The sequence below is a fragment of the Triticum aestivum genome, chromosome 3B (genome assembly GCF_018294505.1).
Source record: "Triticum aestivum cultivar Chinese Spring chromosome 3B, IWGSC CS RefSeq v2.1, whole genome shotgun sequence".
NCBI classification, from domain to species: domain Eukaryota; kingdom Viridiplantae; phylum Streptophyta; class Magnoliopsida; order Poales; family Poaceae; genus Triticum; species Triticum aestivum.
In genome coordinates, this window is record NC_057801.1 from 570,463,497 (window position 1) to 570,482,216 (window position 18,720).

The window sequence follows — 18,720 nt, forward strand, 5'->3', positions numbered from 1 at the left end:
GGTGAGCTCGGCTGCGGCCGCCGGGTTTCGGTCGTGCGCGGGATTGGTGCTGGAGCTCGAAGTCGAGCAAAGTGAGGCGCTAGGGATGCTCTACTGGGTTCTGTGAACGCGTTGGACTCGCCGGGGTGACCAAATGGTCACCGGAGCTGCGTCGACGGCAAGCTCGGCGACGGCGGAGGTTCGGCCGTGGTGGAGATGCAGCTATGGTGAGGGAACGAGGGGAAGGAGAGGGGGAAACGGCTAGGGGGCTCACCGCGGTTGTAGTGGGCGTCGAAGCGGGCTCGGGGACGCGCTGGAGACGGCGAATTCGTCGGCGACGGTGATCGGAGCCCGAAGAGGGGAACGGCGACGTGGCGGCGATGCAGGGCTTCCGGGGACTCGTGGAGCGGTGGGGAGGAAGAGGGAGTTGTGGCGGAGCTTCTGAGCTACTCGGGGGAGCGAGGGGTGGCCGGAGACAGTGGCTACGGCGAACGGCGGCGACGGTGTGCTTCGGCCGAGAGCGAGAGAGAGCGAGGGAGAAACGGGGGAGAGTGAGCGAGAGCAGGGGGGATCGGGACGGGCTGCGGACGTCGTCCACGCGGCCAGGAGGGCGTCGGCAAGCAGGAGGTGGCCGCGCGGCCGCGCGCGCGCGAGCACGCAGCAGCTTCGGGGCGTGGGGAGGAAGACGACGGGGAGCTACAGTGCTGGGCTGGCTAGCTGGGCCGGCCAGCTGGCTGGGCCGCACAGGTAAGTCTTCCCTCTCTTTTCTGTTTTCTGTTTTATTTAATATTTCTGCAACTTTGTTGAATTAAATAAAATACCTAGTCAATTCCAAAAATCACCAAACTACTCCTGGTCCATAGTTGGAATATTTCCAACATGAAACATTTCAGTTTGGAGATATTTGAGCATTTAAATATTTTATATTATTTTAAATGCCCAAATTCAAATATCTATGATTTAATTCAAAGACCCTATGATGGCCTAGAAAAATGTGCACCACTTTTGTCAGAGGTTCTGAACCAAGGCTAAAATGATGGACATTTTAGAAGGGCATTTCAGGTTCATTGAAAAATTATTTTAGTAACCCTAGTTGGTTTCAGAGGGGACTGGGGGTTCTGTCATCCCCATTTCAAGTTTCTGATGAAAAGTAAACATGATGCAACACTCTAATGCATGACTAGCTAGGGTGTGACATCGATCTAGCTGGTAACACCTCATATCACTTTGCGGCCTCACGCACGGTATCCCCACGGGTGTCGTCTTACCTTTTCCCGGGACCATTTGCGCCTTTTGGCTCACGTATATGATAGTGTCGCTAGCATCCATATGATAAAGAGCCCGGGCTGACATGACTAGTCGTAAACCCAAAGTGGCACAGACTTACAGGGACAGGCATCCATGACCCAGCTTCGAACGTGTCGGTCATCAGCAAGTGGGTCCGGGCTGTAGCACTGGGCTAGCAGGACTCCGGTACTCAAAGCGTGACATTTCCCCGAAGGGACAGACACAGGAACGAAGAAGGACACATGCCGGCCAGCCTAAGTGTTCCAGAGCAGTAGCAAGCTACCATGGCTCAGCGGTAACACTAGGAGACATTTCCCGGTAAGAGAGGCTACTAAAGATAAACAACTAGATAGTCAGATCCCACACATACCAAGCATTCCAAACATACACACAATATGCTCGATATGTGCAAATACAACGAAGCATCACAACATGACTCTATGACACAAGTACTTTATTTAAGGCTCAGGGAGCCATACATATCATACACACAGGTACGGGTCACACGACCCAACATACAAGTCATACAGTCATACAAGCCAACAGCGGAAGTAACTTGTCTGAGTACATACAACTAGTAAAATAAAAGAGGCTTGGAAGCCTAACTATACTATGTGGTCCATCACAAGCTCAGGGTCACCACCTGGGTCTTTAGCCTACTCGTTGATGTCAACGTCTACATAGAACCCATCAGAAAGGGTTGCAGCGTCTTCTGTAAAAATGTAGATTATAGCAACATGAGTACAAAGGTACTCAGCAAGACTTACATCAGATCCTACATACATGCATAGTATCAAGAAGGGTTGGTGGAGTTATTGCAGCAAGCCAGCTTTGACTCCTGGCTAGACTATCCTACGATACTCCATTTGAAATAGTTTTGCGCACTCGAGTCCACTATTCACCACTTCAATACACTACCGAGGATCCACCTCCGTCTTCCTACGGAAGAGCCATCCTCGGCACTCACACTTATCTTGAGGCTTTTAATAGTTTCCATTTACTTGTCTATGAAATGTATAGGCAACCAAGTAGTCCTTTACCGCGGACGTGGCTATTCGAATAGATCATGATAACCCTGCAGGGAGTACTTCTTCATACACGCTCTCACCACTTACCGTCGTTTACACGACATGTACTCGGCAACCTTCAAGCGGAAGCCCAACGTGGGTGTCGGCCACGACCTACCTAATCACCTAAGCCTCCAGTCCAGGTTTATCGCCTATTCAGGTTCCATCCGCAGGGAGTCCGGCCGAGGTTTCCCATACGGCCCCGAACGATGTGAACAGGGTTCCCGAGATACCTAACGGGTATTCGGTACACCGTGCCACGTACCTACCGCATCACAGCCCACCCCTACGGTCAGCGCTGTCCACGGCCTCCAGTAGGCTACAAACACCAGAAACTACTTGCAACTCCTGGACGGAGAACTAGGGTGAATAAGAAGTCGAGAGGGTCCATTGGTTTCGGGCCCAATGCATGGTAGTAGCTGATTCTTAAATCACACATACAGATCTCAGTGCTTAAGGTCGGCTTCAATGAAACAACCCACCATGTACTCCTACATGGCCTCTCATCGATACCTTTACCAAATCGTGTTCACTACACCACTCTCATTACCGACATAATCATTTCACTCTAGCCCATCACCCAGATGAACCAGACCTGACACAACTCTAAGCATAGCAGGCATAGCAAGGTAGGAACAACACATACATATGGCTCAATCAACTCCTACACATGCTAGTGGGTTTCATCTAGTTACTGTGGCAATGACAGGTCATGCAGAGGAAATGGGTTCAACTACCGTAGCACACAGCAGTTTGAATCGCGTTGTCTTAATGCAGTAAAAGAGAGCAGGAGCGAGAACATGGGATTGTATCGATATGATCAAATGGTTGGTTGCTTGCCTGATGGTTCGTTGCACGGATACGATTCCTCGTTAGGGTAATCACGGTACTCCTCGGGGACAGATCCTGTCGCAAAGGATAACGATACACAGGCATCACCAAACAATGTGCAACAATATGATGCATGCATGAAACATGGCAATATGGGTGTGTTGGGCTAATGCAACTAAAACCAGAAGTGTTTGAGCAAATTTGAATCAAAGATTCAAATTCCAAATTCAAATATGGCCTTTTAAAGTGCCTTTTCTTGTTCTGATTAAAACATCAGCTTAACTTGTTTGATCATGCATGAAAATGGTACAGATGGATAGATTGGATTTTTCTGATCATTTTTCATATATTATTTGTCCAGTTTGGAGTTACAGAATAAAAGTTATGAATTTTTGAAGTTTAATTAATATTCTGGAATTTCCTGATTAAATTTAAATCCAGAAATATCATTTACTGCGTCAGCCTGACGTCACAGTGACATCAGCAGGTCAACAGAGCTGGCTCGGGTCAAACCTGACGTGTGGGGTCCACACGTCAGTGTCACAGGGGCTAATCCCGCGTTGACCCCGGGCTGGTTAGCTTTGACTAACCCCTGGGGCCCACTTGTCAGCGTCTGTAGGTGGCAGGTTAGTGGTTAATCAACTAGGCCACGTCAGCTCGCCGGAGTTCTGGCCGGCGGCGACCAACAGTGCGGCGGCGGTAGTGGTTTTGGTCGTTTCGGCCACCAAATGGAACGTGGCGACCACCGGAGTGAAGCTGAGGACGACCCGCGGCTCTTGGCGGAGTCCGTTGGGGTCGGGGTGGCCGGAGTCGACGGCGGCGAGCTCGGCTGCGGCCGCCGGGGTTCGGTCGTGCACGGGAGTGGTGCTGGAGCTCGAAGTCGAGCAAGGTGAGGCGCTAGGGATGCTCTACTGGGTTCTGTGAACGCGTTGGACTCGCCGGGGTGACCAAATGGTCACCGGAGCTGCGTCGACGGCGAGCTCGGCGACGGCGGAGGTTCGGCCGAGGTGGGGATGCAGCTACGGTGAGGGAACGAGGGGAAGGAGAGGGGGAAACGGCTCGGGGGCTCACCGCGGTTGCAGTGGGCGTCGAAGCGGGCTCGGGGACGCGCTGGAGACGGCGAATTCGTCGGCGACGGTGGTCGGAGTCCGAAGAGGGGAACGGCGACGTGGCGGCGATGCAGGGCTTCCGGGGACTCGTGGAGCGGTGGGGAGGAAGAGGGAGTCGAGGCGGAGCTTCTGAGCTACTCGGGGGAGCGAGGGGTGGCCGGAGTCAGTGGCTACGGCGAACGGCGGCGACGGTGGTGTTCGGCCGAGAGCGAGAGAGAGCGAGGGAGAAACGGGGGAGAGTGAGCGAGAGCAGGGGGGATCGGGACGGCTGCGGGCGTCGTCCACGCGGCCAGGGGGGCGTCGGCAAGCAGGAGGTGGCCGCGCGGCCGCGCGCGCGCGAGCACGCAGCAGCTTCGGGGCGTGGGGAGGAAGACGACGGGGAGCTACAGTGCTGGGCTGGGCCGGCCAGCTGGCTGGGCTGAACAGGGAGGAGCCCAGGTAAGCTTCTCCCTTTTAGTTTTTTTCTGTTTTCTGTTTTATTTAATATTTCTGCAACTTTGTTGAATTAAATAAAATACCTAGACAACTCCAAAAATCACCAAACTACTCCTGGTCCATAGTTGGAATATTTCCAACATGAAACATTTTAGTTTGGAGATATTTGAGCATTTAAATATTTTATATTATTTTAAATGCCCAAATTCAACTAGTTATGATTTAACTCAAAAACCCTAGGATGGCCTAGAAAAGTGTGCACCATTTTTGGCAGAGGTTCTGAACCAAGGCTAAAATGATGGACATTTTAGAAGGGCATTTCAGGTTCATTGAAGAATTATTTTAGTAACCCTAATTGGTTTCAGAGGGAACTGGGGGTTCTGTCATCCCCATTTCAAGTTTCTGATGAAAGAATAAACATGATGCAACACTCTAATGCATGACTAGCTAGGGTGTGACATCCCCCCTCTTTCATTTTGAATGCTTTAGCAAACGATGTAAGTTTATTATAAGTTAATAAAGCAGCCATGAAGGCCTTCCCCTCAAAAAAAGAACTATGGTTTCTCGGAAAAAAGCAACTACAAACAATTCCAACTCACCCATGAATTCCCCTTTCTCAAGGGAAAGAAGTGGACAGAAAGAAGCACAGATATTCTGCACTGGTGGCTCTGCTACGGCCTGGCGATTCGGGAGGCGATGGGGTTGGCGACGCGGTGTTGACCCCTTGCCCCGGCGAATCGGAGGCCTGGTCGGAGGTGCGAGCGACGGGACGGCCGGCGCGCATGCCCCCTGTGGCGTCCTCGGGCGTGGCTGCGTCTCCGAGCTGGGTGGGGAGTAGATTCTGGGTGCTGGCCGAGGTAAGTGACAGCGAGGATTCGGAGGCGGAGGACGGCGAGGGTATAGCTAGGTGTGGTGACGGAGTGTTGCTGTCGGTCGGCGCGTTCGTGGACCGGGCTGAGGAGCTTGGGGGCTCTCTCAAAGCCGGCCGGCGCAGCGCGTTCGCGCCCGGCGGTCGGGGTGCTAGCCGACCAGGGGTGTCGTGCCGAATATCGCAGCAGGGCGCGACAGAGGCGTCGCGGGCGCAGCCGGCGCAGGATGCGGTGGGCGGAGCGGTGGCCTCGTCGTCTGCTGCTTCTCCCCTGCGTGCCCTAATGTCTGCATCGGCGTTGGTGGAGGCGCCTGGGGCGGCGGCATCTTCGATGCTGCGGGCGGCGGCTGCGGAGGTGCCCGAGCCCTGGCCTAGGGTTGGCTTGGTTGGCCTGGTTGGGCCGCTGGGCTAGACTCTGGTCGTGGGCCGCACCGACCCGTGCGAGCCGAGTTCGGCCTAGGATGCGGGCCCCCCTTGGTGTGTGTGGTTCAAGAGGCTGTGGGCTGTGCGGCTCGGCCCAGGCTTGGTTCCTATGGCCCACATTCGGCGTGCCCGGTACTTAAGTGGCTCTGGATCCGTCGGGGCACCCTAGATTGCTCTCTAGGGTTTCCAGCCACTCTCTCTGAGGTGCGGTGCTTCGGCGGATCCACACGGTCCTTCTCCCCTCCTTCCCATCCCCCACCCCTCGTGCGCTCCTTCGCCGAGGTCGTGGCCATGGGATCCAAGGCGGATCGGCATGCGGACAAGCGGGCGGAGCGACGTCGCGAGCGAGATCTTCGAGCTCAGGTGAAGATGTGAGCGGAGGAGTGCGCCGGCGAGAAGGGTGGCTGGGGGCCTCCCCCTCCCTGGTGGCTGAAGGAACAAGAGCGCACGAAAAAGAAGAAGGAGGAGCACAAGAAGCGGGGTTTCGAGCTCAAGCGCAAGGATGCGCTCCACCCCCACTGCGCGACCGCGTCGGTGACCCCTTCTCCAAGCAGAAGCAGAAGAAGCACAAGGCGGCGATGCCGACGGCCTCCAAGCCCTCCTCTTCCTAGGGTATGGCGGCGGAGCCCATCCCCATTGAGGAGGTGATACGTCTCCAACGTATCTGCTTTTCCAAACACTTTTGCCCTTCTTTTGGACTCTAACTTGCATGATTTGAATGAAACTAACCCAGATTGACGTTGTTTTTAGCAGAACTGCCATGGTGTTGTTTATTGTGCAGAAAACAAAAGTTCTCGGAATGACCTGAATATCCATGGAGATAACTTTTGGAAAATATAAAAAATACTGGCGAAAGAATCAAGGCCAGGGGGGCCACACCCTGTCCACGAGGGTGGGGGGGCGCCCCCTCCCCCTGGGCGCGCCCCCCTGTCTCGTGGGCCCCCTGATGCTCCACCAACCTCAACTCCAACTCTATATATTCCGTTCCGCGGAGAAAAAAAATAGAGAAAAAGTTTCATTGCGTTTTACGATAAGGAGCCGCCGCCAAGCCCTAATCTCTCTCGGGAGGGCTGATCTGGAATCCGTTCATGGCTCCGGAGAGGGGGATTCGTCGCCGTCATCATCATCATTCATCCTCCATCACCAATTTCATGATGCTCACCGCCGTGCGTGAGTAATTCCATCGTAGGCTTGCTGGACGATGGGAATTGGATGAGATTTACCATGTAATCAAGTTAGTTTTGTTAGGGTTTGATCCCTAGTATCCACTATGTTCTGAGATTGATGTTGCTATGACTTTGCTATGCTTAATGCTTGCACTAGGGCCCGAGTGCCATGATTTCAGATCTGAACCTGCAAGTCTATAGTCACCTATTATGTGTTATGATCCGACAACCCCGAAGTGACAATAATCGAGATACTTCTCAGTGATAACCGTAGTTTGAGGAGTTCATGTATTCACTAAGTGCTAATGCTTTGGTCCGATACTCTAGTAAAAGGAGGCCTTAATATCCCTTAGTTTCCATTAGGACCCCGCTGCCATGGGAGGGTAGGACAAAACATGTCATGCAAGTTCTTTTCCATAAGCATGTATGACTATATTCGGAATACATCCTACATTACATTGATGAATTGGAGCTAGTTCTGTGTCACCCTATGTTATAACTATTACATGAGGAATCACATCCGACATAATTATCCATCACTGATCCAATGCCTACGAGTTTTTCACATATTGTGCTTTGCTTATTTACTTTTCCGTTGCTACTGTTACAACTACTACAAAACTGCTATCGTTACTTTCGCCACTGTTACCATTACTATCATACTACTTTGCTACTAAATACCTTGCTGAAGAAACTAAGTTATCCAGGTGTGGTTGAATTGACAACTTAACTGCTAATACTTGAGAATATTTTTTGGCTCCCCTTGTGTCGAATCAATAAATATGGGTTGAATACTCTACCCTCGAAAACTGTTGCGATCCCCTATACTTGTGGGTTATCAAGACTATTTTCTGGCGCCGTTGCCGGGGAGCATAGCTCTATTCTTTGAGTCACTTGGGATTTATATCTGTTGATCACTATGAAGAACTTGAAAGACGCAAAAACTAAGATTTTTCCCTCAACTACGAGGGGAGGTAAGGAACTACCATCTAGCTCTGCACTAGATTCTCCTTCTGTTATGAGTAAGCTTACGACGCCTAAACCAGCTACTGCTATGAATTCTGATATGTCGCATGTTATTGATGATGCCACTTCTGCTATGCATGATACTTATGATGAAACTACTTCTGTGCTTGATACTACTTTGCCATTAGGTGAATTCCTAGATGAACAACTTGCTAGGGTTAGAGAGAATGAAATTATTAATGATAGTGATGATGAAGGTTCTCCCCCTAAGTATGAATTGCCTGTTGTTCCTGAGGGTTATGTTGTGGATGAAGAAACTGCTAGAGATCTTTTTGCTTGCAATGATAGATCTGATCTTAAGAAATTACTAGCTAAACTTAAACAGAAAACTCTGAATGCTAGAATGAAATATGACCCTGCTTTTGCTACTTCACCTTCTTTGTTACTGATAAGGATTATGAATTCTCTGTTGATCCTGAGATAATTACTTTGGTTGAATCTGATCCTTTTTATGGCTATGAATCTGAAACTGTTGTGGCACATTTTACCAAGTTAAATGATATAGCCACCCTGTTTACTAATGATGAGAAGTCTCGCTATTATTATATCCTTAAGATATTTCCATTCTCATTAAAGGGTGATGCTAAAACTTGGTTTAATTCTCTTGATCCTGGTTGTGTGCGTAGTCCCCAGGATATGATTTATTACTTGTCTGCTAAATATTTCCCTGCTCATAAGAAACAAGCTGCCTTGCGGGAAATATATAATTTTGTGCGAGAGTCTCCCACAAGCTTGGGGGAGGCTTCTCCGATTACTTAATGCTTTGCCTGATCATCCTCTTAAGAAAAATGAAATACTTGATATCTTTTATGATGGACTAACCGATGCTTCCAAGGACCACTTTGATGGTTGTGCTGGTTGTGTTTTCAGGGAAAGAATAGTCGACCAAGCTGAATTTTTATTGAATAATATGTTAACTAATGAAAATAATTGGACTCTTCCTGAGCCAATTCCTGAGCCAATTCTTGAGCCAATTGAGCCAGCTCCTAAGCCTATTCCTAAACCAACTCTAAAGAAGAGGGGTGTTCTATTTCTCAGTCCTGAAGATATGCAAGAGGCAAAGGAATCTATGAAAGAAAAAGGTATTAAAGCTAAAGATGTTAATAATTTACCTCCTATTGAAGAAATACATGGTCTTAATTTACCGCCTGTCGAAGAAACACATTGTCTTGATAACCCGACACAGGTAGTAAAGGTAAATTCTCTCCATAGATATGATAAAGTTGAAATCCCGTCTACTAAATTTCATAGCCAATGCTTAGATGAATTTGATGACTTTATGGCTAGGCAAGAAAGTTTTAATGCTTATGTTGGTAGAGAGTTGATGAATAATGCTTTTGAGATTGGACGCTTGAGTGATTATATGGCTAGAGTTAAAGGTGAACTTAAACTCATTAGCAAATATGCTTCTATGGTTACCACTCAAGCAGAGCAAGTACTTAAAGCTCAAAGTGATTTTCTCGATGAATTAAATAATAAACATGATTTTGCTATTAGGGTGGCTACTAGAACTGGTAGAATGACTCAGGAACCTTTGTATCCTGAAGGCCACCCTAAGAGAATCGAGCAGGATTCTCAGAGAAATAATTTAGATGCACCTAGTCCTTCTAAAAAGAACAAAAAGAAAAATGATAGGACTTTGCATGCTTCTAGTGAACCTGCTGTAGACACACCTGAGAATCCCAATGATATTTCTATTTCTGATGCTAAAACACAATCAGGTGATGAACATGAACCTAGTGATAATGTTAATGATAATGTTCATGATGATGCCCAACCTAGCAATAATAATGATGTAGAGATTGAACCTGTTGTTGATCTTGATAACCCACAATCAAAGAATCAACGTTATGATAAAAGAGATTTTGTTGCTAGGAAGCACGGTAAAGAAAGAGAACCATGGGTTCAGAAACCCATGCCTTTTCCTCCTAAACCATCCAAGACAAAGGATGATGAGGATTTTGAGCGCTTTGCTGAAATGATTAGACCTATCTTCTTATGTATGCGCTTAACTGATATGCTTAAAGTAAACCCTTATGCTAAATATATGAAGGATATCATTACAAATAAAATAAAGATACCGGAAGCTGAAATTTCCACCATGCTTGTTAATTATACTTTTAAAGGTGGAATACCAAAGAAACTTGGAGATCTAGGAGTACCAACTATACCATGCTCGATCAAAAGAAACTATGTTAAAACTGCCTTATGTGATCTTGGAGCCGGTGTTAGTGTTATGCCTCTCTCTTTATATCCTAGACTTGAATTGAATAAGTTGACACCTACTGAAATATCTTTGCAAATGGCTGATAAATCAACTGCTATACCTGTCGGTATTTGTGAGGATGTGCCTGTTGTGGTTGCAAATGTCACTATCTTAACGGACTTTGTTATTCTTGATATTCCCGAGGGCGATAGTATGTCGATTATCCTTGGTAGACCATTTTTGAATACTGCAGGGCTGTTATTGATTGCAACAAAGGCAATGTCACTTTTCATGTTAATGGTAATGAGCATACGGTATACTTTCCGAGGAAACAACCTCAAGTTCATAGCATCAATTCTATTGGAAAAGTTCCAACTATCATTATTGGAGGTTTTGAATTTCCTCTTCCTACTGTCAAGAAAAAGTATGATATTCTTATTGTTGGGGATGTTCATATCCCCGTTGAGGTAACCTAGTGTTATTCAAAATTTCTCCGGTTCCATGCTATTCGGAATGAGTTTGTTAACAAGACTTGATCAACCTTGTTAGTGGATTCCTTTTGATGATCATGAGATGGATGAAACTAGAAGGCACAACCTTCTGTACCCTCTTTTTACTTTCTGTTATTTAGAATAAATAAAGAAAAAATAGTATTATCCGTCTGTTTTCTGATCCATGCAATAAAAAAAATCCTGAAAATAAAAGTGCTCCAAATGCCCTACAAATTTAGTATGATTTTTTATGGAATATTTGAGGATTTTAGGCACTGAAAACACAGCAGGGGGGCAAGCACCTGGCCACGAGGGTGGAGGGCGCGCCCACTCCCCCTGGGCGCCCCCCTGTCTCGTGGGCCCACGATGGCCCCCCTCCACTTATTCCTGCACCCACACACTCCATCTTCCTGCCAAAAAAATCCCCATCCAGCTCAAGCACGAGTTCTAGCTCATTTTGCTGTGATTTTTGATCTCCTTGCTCAAAGCTCCATTCACAAAACTGCTTTGGGAGATTGTTGCTTGGTATGTGACTCCTCCATTGGTCCAATTAGTCTTTGTTCTAGTGCTTTATTCATTGCAAATTTTTGCTGCATAGGTGACCCTATTCTTGAGCTTGCATGTCAAATTTATGTGGTCCCAAGTAATTCTAATGCATGATATAGGCTGTAGGCACTTGTGGGAGTGGTTGCTATCAATCTTGTTTATTTTGATTCACTTTTATTTTGAAGTTACTAAAAATTTCAGAAATTTTTCAGAGGAAGAAATATGTCCAGGAGAATGTACCAAGGTGGTTCCTCAACAAAGGGAGGACCTAGGCGTGCTATGCGTGAGCAAGACGATGAACCACCAAGAGACGCTGAGGTGCGGTATGGTGAATGGCGGTCAATGCAGGCATCAAGGATGAATTTGACGCATATGTGCGTAATGAAGAGCTTGAGGACTTCATACAAGATAAGTGTCCTTAATACTACCAATTTACTGATTCATTCGTAAGAAGGTTTAAATATACATCTTCGTGTAATTCTCATAATGTCCTGTTTGATATTTATGATCAATCTTATACTATGGACTTAGAAGATTTTACAACTGCTTGCAAACTCCCACAGTGGGGTAATGTTAATGAACCCCACAAATCTGAATATAAAGATTTTCTAGCTAGTATCACTGTGGGAGAATCTAGGGATATAGCACAAGCTACCATAGGGAGCATTCATTTTCCTGCTATACATTATTTTGCTCTCTTCATTTGTAGATGCATTAACGGTAAAGATGAAGCATGTCACATGTGTGTCCCTAATCTTTGTGTCCTCAAGAGTGCTGTATTAGGTAATAACGATTATGACTTGGGAGCAATAGTTGCATGTAGGTTGCATAATAATGGTATATCTAGAGATTTATTTGGGGGGATTTATGCGACCCGTGTTGCTAATTATCTTGGTATATCTCCACGTGAGGGTGACATAGAGTTGCCTACTGCTTATTTAGATTTTGACGCTATGGTCAGGCACCGTTTTCTTGTGAGGAATGAACAATTCCTCCAGTATTGACTAATCTTTGACAGACGTCGCGCTATCCATGTTACTCTCCCTGCTTCTTCCCTTTTTGATTACCAGGCAAAACGAAGATATGTTGTCACCAGGGAGGAAGCAGCCGAACACGAGAGGAGAGCGGAGGCGGCTCGCCAATATGCCGCAACTCAGGAGGCATTGGCTGCTGCATCTCAGTACGACCCTGCTTATAACTTCGGATATCAGCCAGGTTACCTTTGGCATTAGACCAACTTAGGCCAAAAGCCTAAGCTTGGGGGAGTATGTATTTCTCACCGAATTTACATTCATGTTCACACACTATTCTAGTTGTCGGTGCTCATACTTTTTCATTGTACTATCCATGCTAGTTTTTTTTTCTAGCTTTCTTCTTGTGTGTTTGATAAACCTTAAGAAAACCAAAAAACTTAGTTAGTTTAATTTCCATGCTTGTAGTAATAATTAAAATGAAAACCCAAAAATATTTCTCATTCTTCTTTTGCTTGTTGGGAGCTTTCTCGTGTAAATAGTTTTATTTCTTTTCTTTCCTTTGGGGGTCGAGAGTAGAAGACCATATTGAAAATGCTTAGTGGCTCTCATATGCATGATTGTTGATTTAACTTAGAGCCCATATTACTTTGTCTTCTCTCTTGAATTGAATGCTTGCAGATTCCAGCTTAGTCCAATGCACGTGCACTATTATTATTATACACACCGTTCGGTCGTGCAAGTGAAAGGCAATAATGACGATATATGATAGACTGATTGAGATGAGAGAAGCTGGTATGAACTCGACCTCTTTTGTTTTTGTAAATATGATGAGTTCATCGTTCCTGATTCAGCCTATTATGAATAAACATGTTTGCAATGACATTTAGAGATTATAGTTGCTTATGCCATGCTTAATTAGCTAGGAGCTTATAATGATTTACCTTGCATGCCAACATGCTATTAGAATGGTTGTGATGTGGTATGTTAGGATGGTATCCTCCTTTGAATGATTCGAGTGACTTGACTTGGCACATGTTCACGCATGTAGTTGAAACAAAATCAACATAGCCTTCACGATATTTATGTTCATGGTGGATTATATCCTACTCATGTTTGCACCTGGTGTAGATTAATTTTAATGCATGTTCATGACTGTTGCCGCTCTCTCAGTTGGTCGCTTCCCAGTATTTTGCTAGCCTTCACCTGTACTAAGCGGGAATACTGCTTGTGCATCCAAACTCCATGAATCCCAAAGTTATTCCATATGAGTCCACCATACCTTCCTATATGCGGTATCTACCTGCCGTTCCAAGTAAATTTGTATGTGCCAAACTCCAAACCTTCAAATGAAATTCTATTTTGTATGCTCGAGCAGCTCATGTTTCAACTAGGGTTGTCTGTATCTTCCATGCTAGGTGGGTTATTCTGAAGAGGAGTGGACTCCGCTCCTCATTCACGAGAAAATGGCCGGTAATCGGGATACCCAGTCCCATGATAAAAAAGATCAGAGCAAAACAAAATAATTAAAACAAAACTCCCCGAGGATTGTTGTTGGTATGGACGGTACCCCGTTATTTCGGATGGCCGTGGAGTGTGCTTGTTGGTGGTGGGGTAGTATAAAATTTACCATTCTGTTTGGGAACCGCCTATAATGTATGTAGCATGGAAGATATCGCCATCTCATAGTTGTTGCGTTGACAGTGAAAGTATACCGCTCAAAATGTTTTTCATCTCTATTTTAAAATCGAGCTCGGGCACCTCTACAAATCCCTGCTTCCCTCTACGAAGGGCCTATCTATTTACTTTTATGTTGAGTCATCACCTTCTTATTAAAAAGCATCCGCTGGAGAGCACACTGTCATTTGCATGCATTACTATTAGTTTATATTGGGTATGACTTGACTGGATCTCTTTTACCATGAATTACAATGTTTAGCCAGTCCTTGATCTTTAAAGATGCTCTGCATTTATGTTTTGCGGTCTCAAAAAGGGCTAGCGAGATACCATCTTGTTATATCATATTAAGATTGTTTTGAGAAAGTGTTGTCATCCGAGATTTATTATTATTGTTCGCTAGTTGATTATGCCATTGATATGAGTAAACCTGAGACCTAAGTATTATTGTGAATATGGTTAGTTCATAATCTTTGCTGAAAACTTGAATGATGGCTTTACATATTTACAACAACAAGAGCAAACAGAGTTTGTAAAAGTTTTTCTTTATCACTTTCAGTTTATCAGCTGAATTGCTTGAGGACAAGCAAAGGTTTAAGCTTGGGGGAGTTGATACGTCTCGAACGTATCTACTTTTCCAAACACTTTTGCCCTTGTTTTGGACTCTAACTTGCATGATTTGAATGAAACTAACCCGGACTGACGTTGTTTTCAGCACAACTGCCATGGTGTTGTTTATTGTGTAGAAAACAAAAGTTCTCGGAATGACCTGAAAATCCACAGAGATAACTTTTGGAAAATATAAAAAATACTGGCGAAAGAATCAAGGCCAGGGGGCCCACACCCTGTCCACGAGGGTGGGGTTGTGCCCTAATCCACAGAGATAACTTTTGGAAAATATAAAAAATACTGGCGAAAGAATCAAGGCCAGGGGGCCCACACCCTGTCCACGAGGGTGGGGGTGCGCCCCCTCCCCCTAGGCGCGCCCCCCTGTCTCGTGGGCCCCCTGATGCTCCACCGACCTCAACTCCAACTCTATATATTCCGTTTCACGGAGAAAAAAATTAGAGAAAAAGTTTCATCGCGTCTTACGATACGGAGCCGCCGCCAAGCCCTAATCTCTCTCGGGAGGGCTGATCTGGAGTCCGTTCGGGGTTCCAGAGAGGGGGATTCGTCGCTGTCGTCATCATCAACCATCCTCCATCACCAATTTCATGATGCTCACCACTGTGCATGAGTACTTCCATCGTAGGCTTGCTGGATGCTAATGGGTTGGATGAGATTTACCATGTAATCAAGTTAGTTTTGTTAGGGTTTGATCCCTAATATCCACTATGTTCTGAGATTGATGTTGCTATGGCTTTGCTATGCTCAATTCTTGTCACTAGGGCCCGAGTGCCATGATTTCAGATCTGAACCTATTATGTTTTCATGAATATATGTGAGTTGTTGATCCTATCTTGCAAGTCTATAGTCACCTATTATGTGTTATGATCTGACAACCCCGAAGTGACAATAATCAGGATACTTCTCGGTGATGACCGTAGTTTGAGGAGTTCATGTATTCACTAAGTGCTAATGCTTTGGTCTGGTACTCTATTAAAAGAAGGCCTTAATATCCCTTAGTTTCCATTAGGACCCCGCTGCCATGGGAGGGTAGGACAAAAGATGTCATGCAAGTTCTTTTCCATAAGCACGTATGACTATATTCAGAATACATGCCTACATTACATTGATGAATTGGAGCTAGTTCTGTGTCACCCTATGTTATAACTATTACATGAGGAATCGCATCCGACATAATTATCCATCACTCATCCAATGCCTACGAGCTTTTCACATATTGTGCTTTGCTTATTTACTTTTCCGTTGCTACTGTTACGACTACTACAAAACTGCTATCGTTACTTTCGCCACTGTTACCATTACTATCATACTACTTTGCTACTAAATACCTTGCTGCAGATACTAAGTTATCCAGGTGTGGTTGAATTGACAACTCAACTGCTAATACTTGAGAATATTCTTTAGCTCCCCTTGTGTCAAATCAATAAATTTGGGCAGAATACTCTACCCTCGAAAACTATTGCGATCTCCTATACTTGTGGGTTATTAGGAGGCGGACGGGACTAAGTGCTTCAAGTGCGGGCGCACGGGCCACTACCAGATCCACTGCACCTTCAAGCAGCTATGCATGCTCTGCAGCCAAGAGGGTCACGCCTCGGCCTACTGCCCCACGCAGGGCAAGCCTGATGCTGCAGTCCATGGGCCACGCGTTTGCTGGTGGAGGGTTCTTCTGCTTGCAGTACCCCGAGGAGGCGGATGCGGCGCCGGCGGGCTTGCTGGGTGCCAACGCGGCTCTGGTTTTGGCGGCGCCCGGTGTGTTGTCCATGGAGATCCTGGAGGCGGAGCTGCCTCATCTCTTCGAGGGCGAGTGGGACTAGCAGGTGGCCCCTTTCGACACTGGTTGCTTCTTAGTGGCCTTCCCTGACCCAATCATGTTGCGGATGGTGATGCGCAGTGGCAATATCTTTCTTTCCTTCAACAACATCATGGCAGATATCCGTGACGCGGTCCTCGCCGAGCCCAAGGCGTTGTCCATGCCTGAAGTGTGGGTGAAGATGTGGGGCATCCCTCCAAAGCAGAGGCGCGTGGAGCGGTTGATGGCGGCCAGGACCATGATTGGCCGGCCTCTGGTGGTGGACGAGCTCTCTCTGATTCGCTCGGGTCCGGTGCGCATGCGCTTTGCATGCCATGCGCCGGCCAAGCTGCGTGGATCGGTGCAGATTTGGTTGAACGGCGAGGATTGCAACGTCAAGCTCAAGCCTGAGTTGGACCACCCACGCCAGGCGGCCCCTGCCCTCCCACCTCCACCTCCTCCTTCCAACGGTAGGGGCCCGGACGACCAAGACAAGGACAAGGACCGAGACCATGATGCTAGCATGGAGGAAGATGACTCAATTGACACATCAGCGTGGGATAAGCTCGGGATCTCTGTGCCGGGCCCTGCTGCGCCGGCGGAGGGGGCGGCGACACCGCGGGCATTTGAGGAGATGGGCTCTGCAGGGGTGGCGCTCTCGATCCCCAACCAGTACGTGTCCAACTTGGGCTCGGTGTCTTCACCACCCAGGTGCTCGGCCCCTGCTGCGGTTGCGGGTGCGTGCGGTGGTCGTTCCCCGCTCGCCCTCTCCCCAAGCCCCTCGCGTCTCCTCCCTGCCCGGTCCCCTGCCTCAGGCGGCTGCGGCACCTCCCTGAGTGGCTCGGTGAAGCAGATGAAGAAGACGGCGTTGCCCAAGGTCAGCATGGAGGCGGTGCGCGCGATGGAGCCGCTGGGCGCGCCTCCCACCCCACGACAGTCCATCATGGCGATGGCGGCCCCGATCGCGTCTCCCTCCGTCGACCCGCTGCTGCAGGAGGCCTCCAAGACGGCGATGATCTCCAAGGCCAAGCATACCAAGACGGTGCCGGCGGTGCCGGTACGCACCAGCTCACGCTCCAAGGGGGCCAAGGGCAACATGTCGTCCCTACAGCGGGCGCAGCTTCTGCAAGCGCAGAAGAACATGGAGATTTCAGGTAATCCACCCCCTCACTTCACAGTTTTAGATTCTTTCTCGGATGAACATTTGCATGAGGTGTTGGATACGAGCGGAGTTGACCCCTTATGTGTGGGTGGGGCTCGCGAGCTGATATCACTTGTTCGCACCAAGGAGGTAGCACAGGCAGCGCTTGCAGCTGCAGCTGCAGCGCGTGCCAAACAGAGGATGGGGGACCCTGAGGGAGGGGTCGTCGCTGCTCTCTCTGTGCCCGAAGAGGGGGGCGGGGTCAAGCAACAGGGGTTGCCCCCTCTCCCTCGCCTAGCAGGGGCAAGGCGAGGCGCGTGGCAAAAGCGGTCACCTTGAGAGGTGTTCGACTATGTAACCGCGTGACCTAGATGCGAGACCTGTTCTGGAATGTTCGTGGTTTCGGCCACGCGGGGCGGCGAACCCAGCTTAAGGATTACATGCGCAAAGAGGACGTCGATATCGTAGGTTTACAAGAAACGATCAATGCGGACTTCCGCTTCCATGAGCTGCTTTCTATAGACCTGCTTGAGCGTTTTGAGTGGCAGCATGTTCCCGCGGTTGGGCACTCGGGTGGCATGCTTATGGGTTTAAGTCGCGCCTTGTATGATATTATCGCTAGGGATATTGGGCTGTTTTTCATTGATGCGCACTTCCGCATTCGTGCATCTCTACGCGAGCTAGTTGTCATACAGGTCTATGGTCCGGCCGATCACTCTCGATCGGCGAAGTTCTTGGGAGAACTCCAAGCCAAAGTCACCACGGTGACTGCAGCTGCGCTCCTGTCCTTGTGGGAGGGGATTTCAACCTGATCCGTTCGGGAGCGGACAAAAATAACAGTAACATAAACTGGCCTCGGGTGTCCATGTTTAATACTGCCATTGCCTCCATGGCCCTAAGGGAAGTGGCCAGGTCGGGCGTGAGATTTATATGGACAAACAAGCAACTCGGCCCGGTCCGCTTGGTGCTGGATCGGGTGTTCATGTCTCTGGAGTGGGAAATTGGATACCCTCTTTGTTCACTGATTGCGGAAACCCGCATCGGTTCTGATCATGTTCCGCTAATCTACTCCTCGGGG